We start from the raw sequence: 10,048 nt of genomic DNA, 5'->3' as shown, positions 1-10,048 counted from the left end.
GAATTTCATTTTAAAAAAAGACACTTTTAATAGAATTAACTTTTAAGTCCTCACTGATGAAGGAAATCACGTCGCAAGTATATTTAACTTACCATTTAGAAAAAAATTATTGATTTGAACTAGATTGCACTTCATTGCGTTCCTCATAGAGTCTTTCAAAAATTCACACAGGGATATTCTCTAGGATTTTCAAACCTCACTATGAGGTACAGTGCTAATTTATCTATTTGTCAAAGATTTGTTGACAAAGTCCCAACCCCACTCCCCAATGTGACTTGTCTTATTAATTCATGTTATAAGTATAAAGCCTACCTTTTATAAGAAAGTAGAGTATTTTAGTCTATTCTTATTATGGAATAAAAGTCACTGGCATCTGGATAGGCTCAACCAGATGTAAGTAATGGTTAGATAATTTGGCATTGCAGACTGTGGTCTTATAAAGACACTTATTACCAACGTTGTTTTATATCATTACAGATTTACTTATAAAGGGTCTGCTTATCTTTTTATTTCCTATAGATTTTATGGGAGTGAATATGGTTGTTGTTATTTAATGTTTTATCTTGGAACATATAATTTAGAATTACTCTGCCTCCCTTAAGAGAACGCAGTACAGGATCTGGAAGTTTTTCTTGTTTTGTTTTGTTTTTAATATAGAATTGCGTTAAATTGAGAATTGGGGGCCATTTGACATTTCTAAAATAACATCTCTCATTAGAAATGCACTCAGGGGGTGCCTGGGTGGCGCAGTCGGTTAAGCGTCCGACTTCAGCCAGGTCACGATCTCGCGGTCCGTGAGTTCGAGCCCCGCGTCGGGCTCTGGGCTGCTGGCTCAGAGCCTGGAGCCTGTTTCCGATTCTGTGTCTCCCTCTCTCTCTGCCCCTCCCCCGTTCATGCTCTGTCTCTCTCTGTCCCAAAAATGAATAAACGTTGAAAAAAAAAATTAAAAAAAAAAAAAAGAAATGCACTCAAATAAGTTTTAAAATGTTTTATGTGTAAAACCCAGCCTTGGATAGCGTTTAAAATTTAGCTCAGTACTCAGCTTTACATCATCTGTTATTTTATTGTGACCATTTCTAGTATGGGACCATTCAGATGCTTTCACGGTCTCCCCTTAACAAGACTAACCATCTCTTAGAAAACCTGCCCTCCCGCTAGTGTATTTGAAAAGAAACTCGGGGCGCCTGGGTGGCTCATTTGATTAAGCGTCCAATTCTTGATTTCAGCTCAGGTTATGATCTCATGGTTCATGAGATAGAGCCCCGCATCAGGCTCTGAGATGCTGACAGTGTGGAGCCTGCTTGGGATTCTGTCTCCCTCCCTCTCTGTCTCTCTCAGAATAAATAAATAATGATCTTAAAAAAAAAGAAAAACTCAAAAGAAACGTCAGTAAAACCAAAATCTTTTTGTTTGAAAGTATTTCATTAAGACATTTAACACTCTTCCTTTAACTCATATTTTTCAGAAAATTTGTCAGATTGCTACTTTATGCAGGTAGTTGTGCAAACATAGAAAATCATACATGAGCCTGGGTGGCTCAGTCAGTTGGGCGTCCAACTTCGGCTCAGGTCGTGATCTCATGGCTCGTGGGTTCAAGCCCTGCTTCGGGCTTTGTGCTAACAGCTCAGAGCCCGGAGCCTGCTTCGGATTCTGTGTCTCCCTCTCTCTCTGCCCCTCCCCCACTCGCTCCCACTCTCTCTCTCTCTCAAAATAATAAACATTAAATTTAAAAAATTATATACTTGAGAACATATATATAGTATGTATTGCATATTATATGTATATATTCCTAATATTCTAATTATCACCTCAGAGACAGAAAACCATTATGCAGACAGGAAATATACAGATATGTAACCCATTGTAATTCTTTACTTATAAAATTTTTTACCTTTTTTTACTGCAGTATAGTTGCATACAGTATCATATTAGTTTCAGGTGTACGACATAATGATTCAACAATTCTGTGTATTAAGCTCTGTCCACCTCGATGACTACACTCACCATCTGTCACTGTCTGCCATTATTAGCTCTGTTGTAATTCTTTAAATATTGGGATTTGATGACCAAATGCCGTTTAGCTAAGCTGTATAATCTTACTAATAAATTCATAGTCACACATCAGTTGCTATAATTCATAGGCATTTTGAAATGTGGCCTACTTTGGGGGGTCCACCTGATATTTGGCAGAAAAGTTAGAAATATTTAAGCTCTCTTTATGCCATTTTTAATTAATTAAATTAAAACTTCTAACAAAAGTTGCCCTCGAGGGGCACCTGGGTGGCGCAGTCGGTTAAGCGTCCGACTTCAGCCAGGTCACGATCTCGCGGTCCGTGAGTTTGAGCCCCGCGTCAGGCTCTGGGCTGATGGCTCAGAGCCTGGAGCCTGTTTCCGATTCTGTGTCTCCCTCTCTCTCTGCCCCTCCCCCGTTCATGCTCTGTCTCTCTCTATCCCAAAAATAAATAAACGTTGAAAAAAAAAAAAAGTTGCCCTCAAAAAACCAAAATGCACCTCTGAACCCTCCTATACCCTTTGTAGCAACTCCTAGTAACTGGGAATTTTTGGCCACATGTCTTAGAAAAGTAAGGATTTTTCCCAGGTTGGTTTCAAGTGGGGCAGGACCGGGAACGTTTTGTGTGTGGATTGACCTCTGGTTTTTTTCGGATCATTCTGGAAGGTGGCACATGGGCAAAGTGCACTCAGAACACGGTGACTGCGCTTATGGTACCTTCCAGGTTTTTGTTTGGCTTTTCAGGAAAGAAGCCACACACTTCAGCTTTTGAGGGTTCTGGGAAATTACCCAACACCCTGTGCACTGTGCAAGACAGATGTCTTGCCCTAGTAGAGGAATTTTCTACCCTTTCTTGGCTTTCAGGAGACAGACACTAGGCCCTCCTCTGTCATGTGGACGGTCTGGCTCCGTATTTAGATATATATTCTGAGCGCGTCAGATGCAGAATCAAGGCCCTTCCATTAATCAGGTTGAAGGGAAAGCAGTAGGAATATAGGAACAGAAACTGTTGTAAAATCTGTCAGAAGTATTTTTCACTTCATGACTATCAGATAACACCTTCTTAAGCCCTCTGAAAATGTCACATTGTTTTTTTATGTGCTATTTTTATCCTTTGGTGCAAGTATTATTATTATTATTATTATTATTATATAATTATTATTTATTATTATCATTATTTAGTGGAATTGTCATTGTTTTAGCTTGCCATTCCATTTTTCCAGTTTGTTTTTTTTTTTACTGAAATTCATCCAGAAGCACATTTTGTAATACACGTGCTTTTAAACGTGAAGATTTTTAACAAGTTACTTTGAAATAATTTTAGTGAATCAGTAAGGGACTATTTGAGGATGGTGGTGGAGACGGGCAGCTGAGAAATTCTACTAAAGTTGGAATACGTTATGAGTGTTCCCCCAACACGGAATCCCCGCGATGGAAGGAACAGGGTCATTAAAGAGAGGTTTCAGGTCCCTTTGCTAAGATCATATTTGCTAAGAAAGTTGGTGTCTCCCAGCACACCAAATCATTTCCCTCTTCAGTCGCAGAGTATCCCCAAGTTCAAAAACAAACTGTAATCTTCGAAGAAATGTGTTAAGCTCTCAACATGTTACCGAAAATTTACAGAAAGAACGCGTTAGCGATTTTTTCAAAGGTATATGTATATATTCTCCGATAGGCGAAATGAATGGCTCGTGTATTTTTTTCCCACCCACCCCCCGCCGCCTCCTTTTTGCTCCCCGTCCCCCCCTTCCAGTTTCTCTCTGCCGTGTAGAGCAATGCGATGGATGATTAAACCAACAGGTGCCGGGAGCACTGGGGCAAGCTGGCTTTGTGCCCACATGTGTACAGTGGAGATATTGTGTCACTCCACCTTCTGGTGTATCTCTGTCCTTACGGGGGAAAGGATAACCCAGTTGAAATACATACTGCAACCCCCGAGGGATTAAGTGTGTTTCCTTTGCTTTATAGTTCAGAATTTTACAGTGTCTTTGTTTGGGAGTTCTCAGATTGCTTAATGATTTCTCTAGCCCCGGCCCTGTTGTGACCAGATGTATGTTACAGCCACATTTGAACCGCTGTAAATTTGCCAGCTTTATTGCTCAACATGTGGTATAACCTTTCCTCTTTTGAGTAGATCCTACCATTCTTCTGCTGCGGAGTACTCGGAAAAGATGATTTTACTTACTTCTTGCCTTTTAAAAACGTTCACGTCCTAATTTTTTTTTTTTTTTTTTTTTTTTTTTTTTTAAAGAGTGGCATGTAAACTCTTTGTGGTATGTTAGGGAGCTGTTTCAGAGGTCAGACTCTTGTCATATTATTTTATCACTGTTAACGTTGTCAGTAAGTGTGCCTAGTTTGTTTTACAGCCGTGGAGGGATCCAGAAGAATGTATTGATAGGATAGTCCCGCGTCCCTGTTAGATTACGATGAACTATGTAGCACTAGGTGAGCAAAGATTTTCTAATCTCGTAAGCCCTGGTTTAAAAGCTATTTTCTTTTTTTATTCTGCCGTCAGAATATCTGTTCACATTAATAGCCTTTAGTGGGCTTTAGTGCTTTTATTTGTTGTTCTTCAAAACTGGCCTTCAGAATAAACGATTTTAAAAATGGGGGGTTATTTTGCAGAGATGGGATTATAGTCGTTGGCAGCTGTCAGAGCTGAAATTCCTTTGAGTTTATTTGGAGGTTTTGGAAGGCTCTTAACCTCACCCTGGACCCCACTCTGGCTGAGATGTGGGCCCCAAACTTCATGCGTACTAGGAAAAGAGACTGTTGTCTCTCTCTTCCAGATGCTAGCCTTGTGCTGAAGTCAGGTAATGACATCGAGGTATATGTGGGGCTTGGGGGACGGTTGGGGCTGGGGAAAAATGAACCACGTTTAGGTACAGATGGGGGTCATCCAGCCGCAAGGCTGAGTGTGCTATAGAGAAACGGGATAGGTGACGCCGTAGCTTTCCTGGAAGGCGGGAGGGAACCGGGATCGCCAGCCTGGGTGGAGGGACCAGCCCTGGGTGGGAGAGGAGGCCGCACATGTCCGAGTGATGGCAGCAGGAAACGACAGTGCCCTGTTAGATGTCAGGCATGGAAGGGAGGGGGTGGAAGGGAAGAGAGCGGCCAGGCGTGAAACCTCCTTGCCGAGGGGCGCAGGCCAAGTTGGTGGAGAGGTTGTGAGGGCAGTCCAGGGCGCAGAGGAGCCGCATGAGACTGGGGGCAGTAAACTTGCAGTGGGGAGGGCGCGCTTTCCACCACAGTGCAACCCCCACCGCGCCTCTCCCACCCCCGCCGCACCCCCGCAGAGAAAAGCCAACTGCGGGGCCAGGCAGCAAGTCCCGGGACAGTGGCGGAGGCAGCCCGGGTCCTGGCAAAGAGCTGGTGGCCTGCGCTCCTGCAGCAGGTGGACAGGTGGCCCCCAGGGCCAAGCCAGAACGCAAAGCCGGGTGCGGGGGCAGCCCCGTAGGCCGCCTTGTGTCTGGAAAGATCTCTCCTGCCACCAAGTGAAAAATTGGTACCGGCGATCTATACTGGCACCAGGAGGTGGATAGGAGGGTGTTACAACCTATGGGACAAGAAATGGGGGCTGGAATTGAGGGAGAGGCACTGGGCCCACGGGGCAGTCATGGGTGTACTTGAGAAATACTCAGGGTCAGCGCTTTGTCTTTCTGTGATTCTTTCTGGGGGATAAAGAGTTCTAATCCTCTAGGGCCTCATAAATGTGGGTTTTATCCTAGATCAATTCAGTAATTCTTTATTAGTTCATCTAAAGAGGGTCTGTCCAAATACTGTATTTATATCACTTAGGTAGAATGTTTTTAATACCTTTTTTTTTTTCCAAAGTGGATTGTAAATATTTTGTCGTATATTCCTTCCACCTTTTTTCGGAGAGCAGCGTTACAAACCCAGATCTCTCTGGACGGGAAGAGGGGTGACCTATAGTATGGTTTTCTTTTTTTTTTTTTTAATTTGTTTTTTAACGTTTATTTATTTTTGAGACAGAGAGAGACAGAGCATGAATGGGGGAGGGGCAGAGAGAGAGGGAGACACAGAATCGGAAGCGGGCTCCAGGCTCCAAGCCATCAGCCCAGAGCCCGACGTGGGGCTCGAACTCACGGACCGTGAGATGGTGACCTGAGCTGAAGTGGGACGGCCAACCGACTGAGCCACCCAGGCGCCCCTATAGTATGGTTTTCGGAAGCTGGTCAGAGTTGATGAGACTTTCTGAGTTCTGTTACTTACAGGATGTGGTACTTTGGGTGTCTCATCAGTGCTGGGTGACCTTTTATACCTTTCTGTTATTTTCCCGTAAGAGCAAAGCCTTGAAGTACAACCTACGAAGCGGTAGATGGCTTGAATAACATGTTTAGAGGAGAACGGTGCCTCCCTCACCACCTGAGCTGAAAAGCCACTTCTGACGAATGCCGGGGCACGTATGCACTCATGGGTTCAGATGCCTCGTGGGGAAAAATCAATGGGAACAAGGAGTCTTGCTCATTAACTTGTTTACTCTGGGTATGGCAAGTAGAACATTGGTAACAACCAAAAAGTAATGGCTGACCGGGTCTCTTAACTGATTTGTAAGCCGCAAGTCATGGCATATGGAATCCCGCCGGATAAGGGGCCTCTCCCTGTGCTTTTATTTATTTATTTATTTTAGCATCCCTTTTAACTTGGCCCGAGATTGATGGAGGCATTATCGTGGACCTGGGAAGCTGTGAGCCGCCCTGGAATGACAAACAGTTGTTGACAGCTTTGAGGAGATGGATGGAAAAACAAACACGGACAAGGTTCTCGTGTTTGTTTTCCCGTTGAGCCTCGAGAAGAATGTTGCTCTGGTGATTCAGCACAGGGGAAGGAAAGTTACGCCTTGTTATCAAAGTCAATATTTTCCGAGCCCGACATACTCACATCTCCAGAACACATCTCATTTTTGCATGGCGTACAGTTAATCAGAGTAAGAAATCAGAGTAAGAATAGGGACGTTCATCACTTGGGAACAGGTTCTGCTTCTATCCACTCTTGGTAGCTGTCGTCATTTTCACGCATAAAATTCAGGAGTTCCGCAGGTACACGTTATCCGTTAGGACGAATAGGCAGAGTTTACATCTGGGCATCATCTCTCTGGAGTAATAATTATTACTAGTAGGAAAGCATGATATAATAGAAAAGCACATACGTCGCAACAGGCATCTAATAAATATTTGTCCATTGGTGTAATAGTGTGTTGTATCGTCCGCAAGTCACAATGAGGAGAAAAGAGCATCCATTTACTACACTATCCACTAGAGCCATTAAACTGATTCCCAAACGGATTATAAGACAAAGATTAATATAAACTATTATGTTCATATTGATTCATGCCTTTCAGAAACTTCAACCGAGGAATACCTTCACTGCTGTAGGCAGGTTACTTTATAAAGTATGACGTGTGGAAGGAAGTGATTTGGGGGTGTTGGTTTTCTAAGTGAGTTATAAATTATTTCACTGCCTCTGTCTGCCTAACATCTTCCTACCTTCTTCTGGTGATAGAATTTTTCTTTCCTGTGCAGAGAAAATAACGCTTGTGGCTTGAGGGAGATACTGCGTCATTGTGTCTGGCCACCAGCACCGCTTCCCTGCTCAAAGGATGGTCACCTCATCCCCTAGTCGCAATGCTCGTTATGGACTTGATTCTTAGAGATCTGTCAGGAAACAGACTCTCTGCTAAGGTTGCCAGGAGCGTGAGAGTCTGAGGCTGGTAGTGCCATTTTGGCTGTTTGATGGAAAGAGCCTGCAAGCAGAAACACTCCGAGCAGAGTCAAGAGCTGGAAAGAGCTGGAAGCATGATCGCACTTTTGACACTGAAGCTAGTGATTCCCAAAAGCAGCTACCACCCTGTTGTAAGAGATAAAGCCCCATTTCTCTTTGAGCTACTTTGAGCTGTCTTTCTATCATTTGTAGCCCCAGGAGCCCCACTGACATAACAGATGATATAGGCTCGCTGGAGGGGGGGGTATGTGACCGAGGGGAAGATGATGAGCCCGGGAACCTGGATAAAAAGTAAAAAGTTGAAACTGAAAAGAATGCCAGAAGACTGGTGGGTTTTTATGAGGAAAGAGACTGAAAAATGTTTCTGAAAAGGAACGTAGATGGATTAAAAGCAAGTTGTTTGCCCCAAGATAAAGCAAAGTATTATTCTCTTCTGTGCAATACGTTGCTCTACGTTTGAAGTATTTTGCAGTCCTCATGTATTGGGACATTGGAGGCCAGAGATGGAGTCCCATTAAAGGGTTGATTTAAACTGTCAAGGGCCAGAGGTGGAGCCCCAGAGGTAACTTGACCCCAGGCATCCCTGTTGGGTCTCTTCTCCACTTCCTTTTATCCTACTCCTTGGCCACAAACAACAGAAGAGGAGGGAGGACCTATTTTCCTGGGCTTTGGTTCGTAAAATCCAAGGAAGGACTGTCAGTGGCCCAGTTCGAATCAGATACCTGCTCAGGAAACCAGTCACTGTGTCCAGGTATGCATACTGGCATATACAGCATTTGGGACCCAGGGAACAGAGCCTTCCAAAGGCAGGTCAGGTGCAAGCCTGACCCCCGAGAGAATCAGTGTGGCCCGAGCAGCTGTCGAGATTGTGCTCACTACGGTGTATTACTTCTGCCATCATTCAGAGTAGTCAGGATATGGGAGAGGGGGCAGAACAGTATATTCTAAGGGTTGGTAATTCTGCATTTGTATTTTTTTTTTTTTAATGTAGAAATGTCACCAGGCTATTTCATAGTGATTGGGGGGGGGGTATTTTTTTAATGTTTATTTATTTTTGAGAGTGGGGTAGGGCAGAGAGGGGACAGAGGAACCAAAGAGGGCTCTGTGCTGACAACAGAGAGCCCGATGCGGGGCTCGAACTCGTGCACTATGAGATCATGACCTGAGCCGAAGTCAGATGCTTAACCGACTGAACCACCAGGCGCCCTTCTATTTTGTTTTGTTTTGTTTTTTAATGTTTATTAATTTTTGAGACAGAGAGAGAGAGACAGAGCATGAAGGGGGGAGGGGCAGAGAGAGAGGAGACACAGAATCGGAAGCAGGCTCCAGGCTCTGAGCCATCAGCCCAGAGCCCGACGTGGGGCTGGAACTCACGGACCGCGAGATCGTGACCTGAGCTGAAGTCGGACGCTTAACCGATTGAGCCACCCAGGCGCCCCTCTATTTTGTTTTTAATACACATTGTAGGAGTTTTACTTCAGTGCTGAAGTAGTTGGAGCCAACTGAAATGCTAATAACATCATGAAAAAAAAACTTTATTATAAAGCACAGGAACAAAATGTGAGTAGGTTAATAAGCCAGCTGTGGTTTCTAAAGTATTTACATTTGTCATCTAACTACCCCGTACTTTATGTTTTGGAAATATGCTTTAAATATCTAAACTGAGAGGCATTATAGAAAATGCATGGAAAACAGAGTAAAATAGGGTAATGAGCTGTGGCCCCTTGGTTCTAGGAAAGATGGTCCAGTGCTTACTGAAACGAACCATCGGTCTTGGTTAGTGTGGTTAGCATGGTATTTCTACCCAGATGTGGCCTGTCCCAGTTAGTGTAAGCATTCGTGGGAGTCAGACGGTCCCGCCAAGTTCAGGCATCCGGCAGTTGGATTGCACGTTCTAGACCTTGGTTCCCATCTTCGGATGGCTGACGTGCCCAAAACGGAGACAAGCTAGTATCCTTTCCCTGTCCAGGTGAAATAATTCATTCAGTTCCTGAACCACGCCCTGAGAACTGCCAAAATACTTGTTTATATAAGAGCTTCTGTGTTATGTGAGATAACACCTTAGCCAGCGTTTAAGCAGCATGATTTGTAATGGGAATCCTCATTACTCCTGTGAAATGAAATTAATAAGTTATGAAGGAAAGGTTATTTCAAATACCAATAGAAAGTGTTTGATTGTTGGGGAAGGGAGGGAATTTAAACAGATTCGGAACATTTTAATTACATGTAACTTGAACTACTTCAGGAAAGACTATAGACTCTCAGGGGCAAAGAATTTTTTAACACTTATAAATC

The 10,048-nt window shown here is 43.7% G+C and overlaps 1 protein-coding gene across 1 annotated transcript in view; it reads left to right on the top strand.

Moving 5' to 3' along the window:
* The first annotated feature begins 2,975 nt into the window (after positions 1 to 2,975).
* The window catches only part of COX10 (cytochrome c oxidase assembly factor heme A:farnesyltransferase COX10), a 55,401-nt gene continuing 48,328 nt past the window's right edge, over positions 2,976 to 10,048 (top strand). The window contains exon 1 of the mRNA XM_040453159.1: positions 2,976 to 2,981. The gene's annotated coding sequence lies outside the window, so the exon portion shown is untranslated. The remainder of the gene's footprint in view (positions 2,982 to 10,048) is intronic.

Source organism: Herpailurus yagouaroundi, unplaced genomic scaffold, assembly GCF_014898765.1.
Source record: "Herpailurus yagouaroundi ecotype Mexico unplaced genomic scaffold, PumYag 208, whole genome shotgun sequence".
Classification (NCBI taxonomy): Eukaryota; Metazoa; Chordata; class Mammalia; order Carnivora; family Felidae; genus Herpailurus; species Herpailurus yagouaroundi.
Note: the sequence above shows the minus strand (reverse complement) of the source record. Positions and strands in the feature narration are given on the sequence as shown.